Raw genomic sequence first — 12271 nt, forward strand, 5'->3', positions numbered from 1 at the left:
GTCGAGCACTTTACGGTAGCACAGTTTAACGAGGACCAATACCGCACACCCTCGGTCCCTGCGCAGACTGATCCAAGTGGTCACCCACCCGCACACTGACCATAGCCAGTGATACTTGACTTCGGTGATCTGCTGAGAACCGTGTCTTAACGATCAGTCCACTGCGGGACGGCTTTCAGTAGAAAACCGAAGTCAAGCATCACTGGCTGAGGTCAATAAGCAGGTGGGTGACCATTTTGATCAAATTGCGTAGGGATCGAGATTGTGCAATATAGGTTAGCGTTAAACTGTTCTACCGTAAAGTGCTCGACTTCACTCGCAGGTCGACGGCTGCCAAAACGGGGGAGCCCTCCTCTCTGCTGAGGATCAAAATTGTGATGGCACGTCTTCGAATCATCCTCAGGGATGTTTCCTAGATCGTCTTCAATAGCTATTTGCGCAGTTCTAGCGAGACGTAAATAAAGTACCTACCTGCATTCAGCTGAACACTCTGTAGCGTAGAGAAAACGAGCTCGATTGACAATTTGATTGTATAAAAAAGGAACTTATGTCATCCCAATTTTAAAAATAAGGTGGTGGGTTCATTACCACAACATCTGAGTTTGACTTTAGATCTAATTTTTTTGAAGAAATTTACTTGTACTCTCTTTATATTCTTTAATTACTTCAGAACACGAACCTGTAACCTTTTCAGTCCTATTTATTATTATTTCTATGATTATTATTTATTTTTACACATACATATGCAGGCATATGTGCTCAAAGTAAAAGTAAACCTCATCGATGAGCATCTCTCACTTATCAATTCGGTGACGTGGGTTAATTCCAGCTATGGTTGGCCGATACGAATTCCGCACCCAGCTCGCACCTGACTACAATACTAACGTAAAATATACTCAGTGGTAGACGGATNTAACAAAATAAAATTAATTATAACTGTAGTGTTGCCAATGGATAGAAAAATAATCGATTTTTGACGCCACCTAAGAGAAATATATTATTTAGAAAATCATTATTTGCACCATATTATCGCACTTCATAAACTTGATTACTGCTATAATATGGTGTTCAACTTGAACGAAAACTTGGTTCAATTCAACAACTTATTTAAATAGCAGCAAATTTGCACCATTTAAAATACAAAGATTAGGATTTACCATTCAAACATTTTTTCTGAAAGTGAAATTAAAGACTATACATATACATAAAATATTGGTGTAATTTGCACAAACAAATCTTGTTATTTGAGGAAGAAACGTTTCGTAAACATTTTAGTTTTTCGATATAACTTTAAAGCTAGCTTTCTGGTAATTCACAAAAAATTGTAACTAATATGTTCCTTCCCTGCACTCTAAGAAAAATCGTTTCAGTTTTGAACCATTACCTTGAACCACAATCCGTTCAAAATTTACAGAATTTTAATGAAGTATTAAACTGAACCATAATATTGGGAAATCAAGTTTTAGATTTAGGGCAATATTCATTTAATTTAGCACCATATTAAAGACGCAGTATGGTTGGTATATTCTTAACAATATTATATTTTAATGTTCTTCAAAATAGCTAAGAATGTAAGATTTCTTATTTTATATCTAAAAGACTTAAAACAAAAGAGAGCACTTTAGAAACGCTCCCCAATGTTTTGCTTTACAATCCACTGCTTCGTATTGGCTAAAAGAGACAAACTCATTGCCTGGGACTAATTTATGCAAACTAATGCCCCTTTGGGGGGTCCCCTGGCCCAGAGCTCATTAAAGTATAGCTTTGGTGGCCATATTTTTCGCCTTATTTTCCACTGGTTGGGGGTAGGGAGACTGCTCCTGGATTGAAAAAGGCAAAACAAACCGAATAAAAACCTCTCGGCGAATCCGTTCTTTCTTTCAGCATAAAACATGAAGAAAAAAATAGTAATACTTTTTTTTAAAAAAAAAAAACAAATTGTAAGGAAAACAAATTTAAAACTATAGTAATTGCTTGCATAAAAATCGCTACTTTATTTTTGTTGATTAGACTTTTATTTCATGTAAAATAGATGGTTTAAGAATAATTTCATAAAACGAATTACATATTTGATTTTGTTAGTATCTCAGAAAAATCAGTTCAATGATTAACCATAATATCGGTATTTAGAACCACCGTATCATCGAGAATAGGGTCCAACATTGATTGCGTGCCAGACATTGAGTAAGAAAAAAACCATAATATCATGAATATTTACTGAAATCTTAAAAACCTATTAAAATGAATTATGTTTCCAATTTAATTTAAACCATAAAATCGTTTTTTATTTTATCTTATTCTATTTTATTTTATAGCCGTCGTGAAAAAATCCGAACCAATTTTAAGTTTACGACCATCAGGGTTTAACTCTGTAGCCTCGTTATTTTAACCCAATCCAGAAGACAAGAGAGTAACGTTTGGATCAAGCATTTTAGAAAATTAGCCTGCGTGGAGGACTTTTTGATGGAAGTAACCCGCATTTGCTTTACATGGAGAGGAAAACCTCTCATTGCAAGTTTAACGACAAAGGAACTCTAACCCATGATCCATCAACCCTTGAGAATATTTTATATTAGCACTGTCGTCGGAAGTAGAATTCGTATCGACCAGCCCTCACTGGGATTCGAACCTGGGTTATCTCGTTGAGATGCGAGCGCTCTATCTTCTGATCCACAGGGAGTTAATTTTTTCTGGAAAATCTAAGTATGCAATTAACGAACCGGATTTTTATATAAAATTTTGAAGGTGGCTCCCATCCGCCTGTGACGTTAGGGTTAATTTTAGCATCATTGATTGAATTTTTTGTAAATATTTCACGCGCTCATTTTAGATTTTGATTCAATGCGTTGTTCTTAAGTATTTGATCGCTTCTACAGTATTCGGAACCCTAAAACAAATCAAGTTCACTGAGATTGAAAGCTACCAGGTCGTTCCTTTAACTCAGTTCATTGTTAAATAGCTAGAAGTCAGCATTTCGGACATTTGAAATGCCTCTGCATCTGCTTTTCATGGGAGGGAAATTAAAAATACCTCACTCTTTAATGCCGACTTTAAACTGCGATCCTTTTACTACTGATGCATGTTACGACGGTCCTATGGTCATGGTATAATATGCAAACTAAGATTTTCATAACCAGAATTCGAACTGCACTCAGAATCGAGAACTGTATCCCCATGAATTATCCAACACCATTAGTTGGTTTTTGTAAAGTTTCAGTGATATTATAGTTTAACGTTTTTTATCAAAGCTCTATCGCCAAAGAAAATAAAAAGCATAGTTTAAGTGCCTTACACTTGAAGCGATGACTTTAAACTACATATATAATCTTGCCGTGAAAAATTGTCTGGGCTTTAGAGCAGACAAATAACTTCAAATATTTTAAAAGTTATTTAACTTTTTAAAAAATCGCCAATTTGGTGATATTTTTCATCTAGATGAAAATTATCAAAATCACAGCCTTATTCGCAGTTTTTGCAAATTTTTATGAGCCCAAGTAATGTAGCAATGGTGTAAGTTTTGAAATATTATTAAATTAGTCGACAAACGCCTTTGTGGCTTTTCTTCTATTGACGTTTTGCGCCATTTTCAAAATAAGCATAAGCAGCTCTGGCTTTAGATGAGCTAAACTTGACCTAAAATAGTCATTACAAACTCACAGCAGTTATAAAAATAGCATATTATTCGCAAAGAATCATAATTTATTATTACGACGGAGCCTTCGGAAAACAACCTTAATATTCATAATTATTTTACAAAATGCATGACAAATTCGACACATGACAGTAAGGTGACATACCATTAAAATGATTAATATAATTATGATATTTTAAATTTATTTTATTCAAGAATAATTTATTGAAAAATAATTTATTTAAAAATTACTTATTTAAAAATAATTAAATTCAGAATAATTTCTACAAAGCGCATTCTCAAAACACAGCTTTCAAATTATTCTCTACTTTCAATTATTTTTCCTTAACTGGTTTTTTGACTTTTCGTACAGAAATTTTTGAATAAATCCAGTCACATCATTTTTCTGCCGAAATGTATGAATAAAAATGTAATATATAAATGTTTAGATCGTATAGCGTATTTTTTAACACGAGATGCTTTTTGACACTTAAAAGCATTTCATATCAATGTTGAATTTTTTGAGGGATTTTATACATAAATATTAATACCAATTTTGCTGCCTAATATTGATTGTAATCAAATTAAAGAATCACGATTTCAGTTGCAATGGAAAATAAAAGATTTGCTGTGTTGCTTGAGTATTTGCTTGGTTTTCATTTTGTAGCTTTTTGGGTCAGACTATTGCAATTCTAAAAAAATAACTCAACGACCGTACAATAATACGCAATGTGTTAACATACTCAATAATAATATGTATACGAATTATAATATACATAAGCAATAATAATAAGTATCAATATTCGTATTAAAATAATAATCTGTAAAAATATACGCAACAATAATCTATATCGAAAACAATAATAATGAGTATCAATATTCGTATTAAAATAATAATCTGTAGTAATATACACAATAATAATCTTTATCGAAAACAATAATAATAAGTATCAATGTTAGCAATAATAACCAGAATTAATGTACGCAATATTAATGAGTGTCAATAAGCGCTACCATAATCTATTTTAATGTACGCAATAATATTCAGTATTAATGTGCACAATAATAAGTATCAATACACGCAATAATAATCTGTATCGATAATGAACATCAATATTCGCAGTGATATCCAGAATCATTGTACGCAATATTAATGAGTATCAATATAAACGCTATAATAATCTCTACAAATAAAAGCAATATTAAACAGTATCAATGTAAGCAATACTAATAAGTATCAATTTACACGATAATAATCCATATCAATGTACGCGATAATAATAATTATCAATAAATATACTGCTCAAATTATCTATATTTATCTGAAATCCTGACAGTTAGGGCAATTAGCTCCTGTATTGTTATTATTTTGATTACCCAGTACTATTCTAAAGAACAATCAATAATGATTCAAAGAACAATCAACAATACTATTCCAGGCAACAATAAATTCCAGACAACAATCAAACAACAATCCCAGTACTATTCTAAAGAACAATCAATAATGATTCAAAGAACATAACAATGATTCAAAGAAAAAAATGAACGATCAATAATGATAAAAACAATCAATAACAATCAGAATTGATTACCCAGTACCATTCTAAAGAACAATTAATAAATGTCATAAAAATATCAAATAAATTATCAAATAATTAAATTAAAAATTATCCTAAATATCTAGTAAAATATCTTTAATTGCAGTAGTTATCCAATCCAATTAGAAACCATTTCCAATATTTACTGTTAAAAATATGATTAACCCTTTGTATCACCGCGTTACACATCTGCAACATACATGAAAATTCAATCATATAATGAGCTGGATTTACCTATAAAATCGAACCAAATTCAGGTAAAGAAAATATTGCAAACTCGGGGGAATCAAGTCTTGGTGCAGCTACCAATATTATAGCGCGTTCAGCAAGAATTGTTTCACGACATAATTGCAGGATATACAATTTTTTTACAACAATCCCCTTGATTGTATATTTGGCTAAGGAGGGATTGAAAAATGTGAAAACCATAAAAACAACAATTTCAAAATTTTTCATATGAAGTTTTAAATATATTGGAATTTTTGTGCTATTTTTCACGATAGTGGAGATGTTCAACAAATGCTTTTTATCAATAAATTTTAAATTTTAAGGTCTTAATTTTTTCATTATTTTTTACATGCTTAATATGCTGTATTTTAACATCCGCGTAAATATTTCTTAAATCAGAGTTGTTGAGTTACAAAGGGTTAAAAAGAAAAAAACTTTATGAACCACTTTAGTTCAACTGCTGAGTTTATTCTTTGGAAATAGAAGAAGCTGCAAAATTTTGAGTTGTGATTGCTTGACAAATTTCATTTGAATTCGAAAATTTCATACTTGGTATGGATTTTATTTTTAAGAATTATGTATTTTTCCTCCCATTTTAAGACGAAAAACATACGGGATTCTTTAAAATTCAAGATAATCGCAATCTATATCTATAATGCAGCAGTAATCACTGTTTCAGCAGAAACAATTTACTGCATGCGCTGATTGTTTTGAGAATCAGATGTTTCTCTCCCAATTTAAAAAAAGAAAATAATTGATTATTTAACAAAATTACATGCGACATTTTTTTTCTATATATATATATATAACTGCCTCTATCAGTGTTTCATAAATGTTTTGCCTCACGTACTTTTTATTCTCATTAAACAAACTCCATTGGTTAAAAAAATTATTTACATTTTTTAATTTTTAGATAATTGCTAAAAAAAACATTTTAATAATGTTACTGAGAAGATCTGTTAGATTATGAAAATTATATTTATATTAAAATATAAAATCCTAAAAAAAAGTAGCTTGAAAAATGTCATATTCAAAAACATATCCAATTCAACGTCATTCCAATAATTGATTTTGTGAATTTCAAAAAGTAGCGGTAGTTTTCTAAAAGAAATTTCAATGATGAATAACTATTTCTCTCAAATCTAAATAACTGAAAATTTGAAAAACTATTGTTTGGAAGTGAGCCTTGTTTGCAAGATTTTCCCTTTAACGCAGAAAAAAGCACAGGTGTTTAAATGCTGTATTTCATAACCATAAATTATTAAAATGCTAATAATATTCATTACTTATTTTGGCCTAAATTAATGAAAAAAGTATGAAAAATGTGTGTAACAAAAATTTTGCGACAAAGGGTTATGAAATGAGTACCAGGTCATTTAATTTCTAATCAGTTTTAGAGTAATTAAATTATGAATTTTAAGTTTTTTTTATGGTTTCTTTGTTTTTTAATTTTTTTATTTTGGCATATATAGAATTAAGAAGTTGTCAAGCAGCGAGTAGTTACATAATTATTTTATACAAATTTACACAAACATGATAATATTTCCAGGATTATTTCCGATATTATTTATTTATATTCCACACATTTCCAACTCCAAGGAATGAAGAATTGTAATGCATAAACTAATAATTGTTTGAATTATTCATTAAACACATAAAAAAAATAGGATGGTTTCTATTGCTATCGTACATTTGTACATACAACGATTACCGTTCGTGTTATTTAAATGGTTTGAATTTTTGATGCCAAATTTGATTCCAAACATATTAGATTCAGAAATCCTAACCCTTTGGGTGTTTGATCTCTAATTATCGATGAAAAAAATAACATATTTATCTGCGTCAAAATACCCGGCAACGTTCCAAAAAAGCAATCGTTCAAGCGAAATGGAAATGGATATTAAAACCATCATTACCTTTCCGCACTCTGCAATTTATGCCACCTTATATTATGCCATTGCAATTTAGAGAATCGTTCATCACATTACACCTCTGGTGCCTTTTTGTAATGATTCTCTAATTCCTCTCTTTATGGCTGTAAGTACTTTGTAGGTGCTATTCGCCAATCTGTAATTTGACGCTCCTACCATGGGATATTCTCTATCATTCCTGGCGGGAGATAAATTCGGTTTTGTTTTGTTTATTTGGTTCGAGAAAGACAGTTGCAACTTTTATAAAGGTATGGGATGCATTGGACATGGAGAAAATAAGGGTGCGCATAAAAATGTAATGAATGGTTGCAGTTAAAAACCGCGTGGCATAGACAACCTGTCTGCATGCTGGAGTGTTTTGATGATGTTGCGGCGACAGTTTTGGTGTCAGTCAATTGCAGGTTTTACTGAAGTTGGAAGCTAATTACGAGTCAAACGCGCCAATCATCTGTAAATCATTAATATTTTTTGCGATAGAGGTGTTGACAACCGGTGTGAGTTGCGCTTATGTGTTCTGGTGATGATGTTTTCACTGAATTCTTGAGATTCTGGCGAAGTGTGGGAAAAAGTGGAATTTTTCAAGGCCAGCTGTTGAAAGTGAAAATGGGATTTTGAATCAAAGAGGCATAACGGCAGAAATGTTAGGACTCGTGAATCTGAAGCTTTGACAACAAATGAAAAAGGTAATTTTAACCGTAATCCTAAAAATAATTTTTAAAAAAACTATTTAATATTCCCATTTGGGATGAAAGAATGAAAATGGAATTCTTTTTTATGGGATTACCATTATATCGTAACGAAGGAAAGGAAATAAATCGGGAAAAAAAAATCAATAAGTGGATGAATCAGTGAATGGAAAAATCGATGAATCAGCGAATCAGTTTCTAAGTAAATAGAGAAGTTTTAGAAGAAAAAAAAATAACTTCTTTAAAAAAAACAGTAATTTGTTTTTTTAAACTTTAATGACCAATTTTTCAAATTATTTTTTTTTGTTCGATTACGGTATTGAATTTATAATAGTGTAAAGTGGAAAAATATTTCGTCATAATATTTTATCAAAGTGCATAATTTTTTTAAAAAAATAGCGTGCCGCATTAATAAGGATAAAAAAGGACAAAATAAGGTTCAAGATTTTTAGAAAGAGTTTAAAATCTTTTTCTTTTTATTATTATTATCATTTATTTAAATTTCATATAGGTTCCGTGTCATTTCTAGGCACATTGATTTATTACTCGCACGACAGCTCGTCGTTATCCACGCGAGAAAAGAATTCAAATACTTGTAAACCAGTACGCTTAAATATTTATGCTTATGATTGCTCACTCGCAGCTTTATATTTCAGATCTTCGTTGCCGACGCGGAAAAGGAATTAGGCTGTCTAAGCTCATCATCGTTGTCTAAAAGAAATATAGATATTGTACCTTTCAAAAAAAATGCTCATCTTTGTTTTTAAATGGAATTACTGCTCGTATTTTAGAAAACAACGTATCTGCTTTTTAACTCGCGAAAAGAATCAAAATTAAATTTAATCTTCACTATTGTAGTTCAGGTGAAATTCAAATGTTACAAATTTTGAATAAGTAAAGAGTAAATCGATTTAGTAGAACTTTGAGAAACTGTGATCACTAGTTTGAAGATAATACTGCAAGAACGCTAAAAAATATGCTGTACTGGCTTATAGACCATAAGCATAAAAAAATAAGAACCTTATTTCGAAAGTTCAGCAGTGCATTCTTTAGATATCAATGTATTTTATAACATATATTTGTTATCCGTTTCAAACAGGAGGTACGTAAGTACTTTATTTACGTCGCACTAGAGCTGCACAATGGGCTATTGGCGACGGTCTGCGAAACATCCCTGATGATGATGATCCGAAGAAATTACAGCGTAATTTTAATCCTCTGCAGAGAGGATGGCTCCCCTGCGTTAGTAGCCCGAAGACCTCCGCGCGAAGTCGAGCACTTAACGGTAGAACAGTTCAACGAGGAACGATATCGCACACCCTCGGTCTCTACGCAGGCTTATCAAAGTGGTCACCCACCCGCTTACTGACCGCAGCCAGTGATGCTTGACTTCAGTGTTCTACTGAGAACCGTGTGTTTCAAAAAGGAAGATACATAAAAACACAGGAAGATTTTAATTGATCCATAGGAGATACACAGATACATGCATAGAAAAGGATAGGAAGAAAAAAAATTCAAAAATAAAAGCCTAAATCATATAGTGCGAAGAATTTCAATTAAATTCTAAGATTTTTTTTTTACCGTAAGATTTTTTTTATTTATTTAAGAATGCGCATTTAAAATAAGTTTTTATGCTTCTAAAAACTGGAAAATAATTTCTCGAAAGTTCGGAATTTTATAACACTTATTTATTTTGTTTCATACATACTTTATCGGGTAAAAATAAAATTACATATAATATTAATATTGTCTTCATAATTAAATAGTAACATAATTTTAACGAACATATCAAAATTATAATTATGCTACTTTTATATAAAATTAAAAATAAATATTATAACGTGACAATTATAATCGACTTAGATCCATCCAAATCAATAAAGCTACAATTTGATGCCAAAACCATTTTAGACAAAAACTTGATTGAATGAGGGAACAGAGACAGAAATTTAACCATTTCGAATATTCCCGATCACCAACACCGATTGAAATTTAATATCCAACTCATCTTAAAAGTCGCGTCCTACATCTATTAGAGCAACACTCTCAGAGGAATAGTATTAGCCTATAAAACTTCACCGCTTCGATTTCAGTGCCCAGAAATATTGCGACAGGGGCGGCACGGGCAGCAGCCCCGGCGCGTTATTACCCATCATCGAGTGAACATCCAGCGGATTGTCTTCGTCTTAGCACCGAAGAAACCATTTCTGGAGAAATCCTCCCACTTACCCAGACTCACCAGAAATCCCATGGGTATCGTATAGGTAGAGGTGGCGTCTCCAGAATTATCCCCATAGGCCTGTCCCTTGTGCTCTTAAGCAATGGGGCCCCAGGGCCCCCTCAACTCTTTCTCTCCTATCAATGCCTGGCCTTCCCTATGGAGTCGTTCCTTTAATTTACATACGGACTAGGAGAAATAGAGTTCTGGGCCATCATGGCTGTTCTGTAGGGTATTCCACGAGGAAAGGGTTCTAAATTCGTAGAGTGTTCAAAGGGGAGTTGCCCGTAAATAATTGCATCTTCCCAAACGTTGCGTGCGCATACTAGGGAATAGGACTAGGGCACGAAACAAGAGAAAACCTAAGAGTTTTCTTTTTTTTTTGCTGACTAGAAGATTTAAGTAAAGCAGTTTACAAAAGATGGATTTTGTTCAGTGTGCTTGATAATACCACTACGCAAAGTCTAAAAAAAATTGGTAAACGTAATATTTAAACAACAGTAAAAGCTCGATATAAAGAGAACGGTATATTACGTTCAAAAATTTTACGTTCACAACGAGCTAAAAATCCCTAGTCCTTTGCTATGACGGCAAAACTTTTTTTAGTTTTATCAGTTGTTTAAGTGAGCAACATTATGCGAAAAAGGTAAGATTGGATAACATTTTTATTTATTTCCAGTATCACTATAGAAAAGAAATAAAAAGCATCGTTTCGTTCTTGCAATTTTAACCCCTTATTTTTATAAAATACTAGCTGACCCGGCAAACGTTGTTTTTCCATATGAATTATTTCTAGAGTATGGAAATATATCTTATTTATTGTGTGCGTATGTGGTATATGAGTGGAAAAGGCATGGAGCGCTGTGAACGATGACGGAATGTGAAGATAACAACACACCAAATACCAATTTTTTTAATTTATTGTAACTTTCTTTTATGAATTATATATACAACGAATTCTGAAAATATTAGTCAACAATATTAATCTCTTAGTGCAATGTAGTGTACAAAATTTTTTGTCATTCCATCTTTAGCTAACACAAATAAACTGGATCGTTTGCCCACTCGAGAGCATGCCACGTATAATTGTCCATGTGAAAAACATGGTGTGCTCAAATCAAAGCCACAAACAGACATTGTTTGGCCTTGAAATTTATTAATAGTCATTGCAAATGCAAATCTAATGGGGAACTGAATGCGTTTAAATTGAATTGGCACATCTGTGGGTATAATAGGGATTCGTGGAAGTAATATACATTCACCCATTTAAAATAGTGACTTCGATAACGTTGTTCATTAATTTTTTAACGACTAATCGTGTGCCGTTGCACACCGTTGCCGCCGTGGGGGGATCAAATTACGAAGCAAAATAACAGGGGATCCAACTTTCCCCTGGCGGGGATAGTTGATCAAGTGTTAATTGATCAGCTATCGACCAGGGTTAAAAAATATAAAATGCTATTAAAAAGTAGGGGTTGGTGGTAGGAGGGTGAAAATTAAGGACTGAATGGATTTTTTAATGCCACACCATAAAAAAATAACAAAAAAAAATTTGTCCAAAAAATGAAGAAGAAAAAATAGTTATAAACCTATTCTCAGACCTACTGAATAATATATATATAAAATTTCATCAAAATCAGTCAAGCCGTTTCGGAGGAGTATAAACACTAAAACTGTGACATGAGATTTTTATATACAGGATAGAGTATGCGACAACAGGGTAAATTATCTTCCTTCTGATAATTAAAAAAAAAATAAAAAAAATTCTTCCGCTATTTTTAAAAATATTGCTATTCATTTATAAAGAATGCTTATATCTATCAGGAACCCTTATTTTCCTACACGACAACTTACTATTAAAATCAGCAATCATTATTATCAACGAAAGGTATTACACTTCATTTCATTTAAAACTTTTAACGATTTAGAAATTTGTTTACCGTAATTTAGTCTACAATCAGTACGAAAAAGCAGTCTAC

This window comes from Parasteatoda tepidariorum, chromosome 10 (genome assembly GCF_043381705.1).
Source record: "Parasteatoda tepidariorum isolate YZ-2023 chromosome 10, CAS_Ptep_4.0, whole genome shotgun sequence".
Lineage (NCBI taxonomy): Eukaryota > Metazoa > Arthropoda > Arachnida > Araneae > Theridiidae > Parasteatoda > Parasteatoda tepidariorum.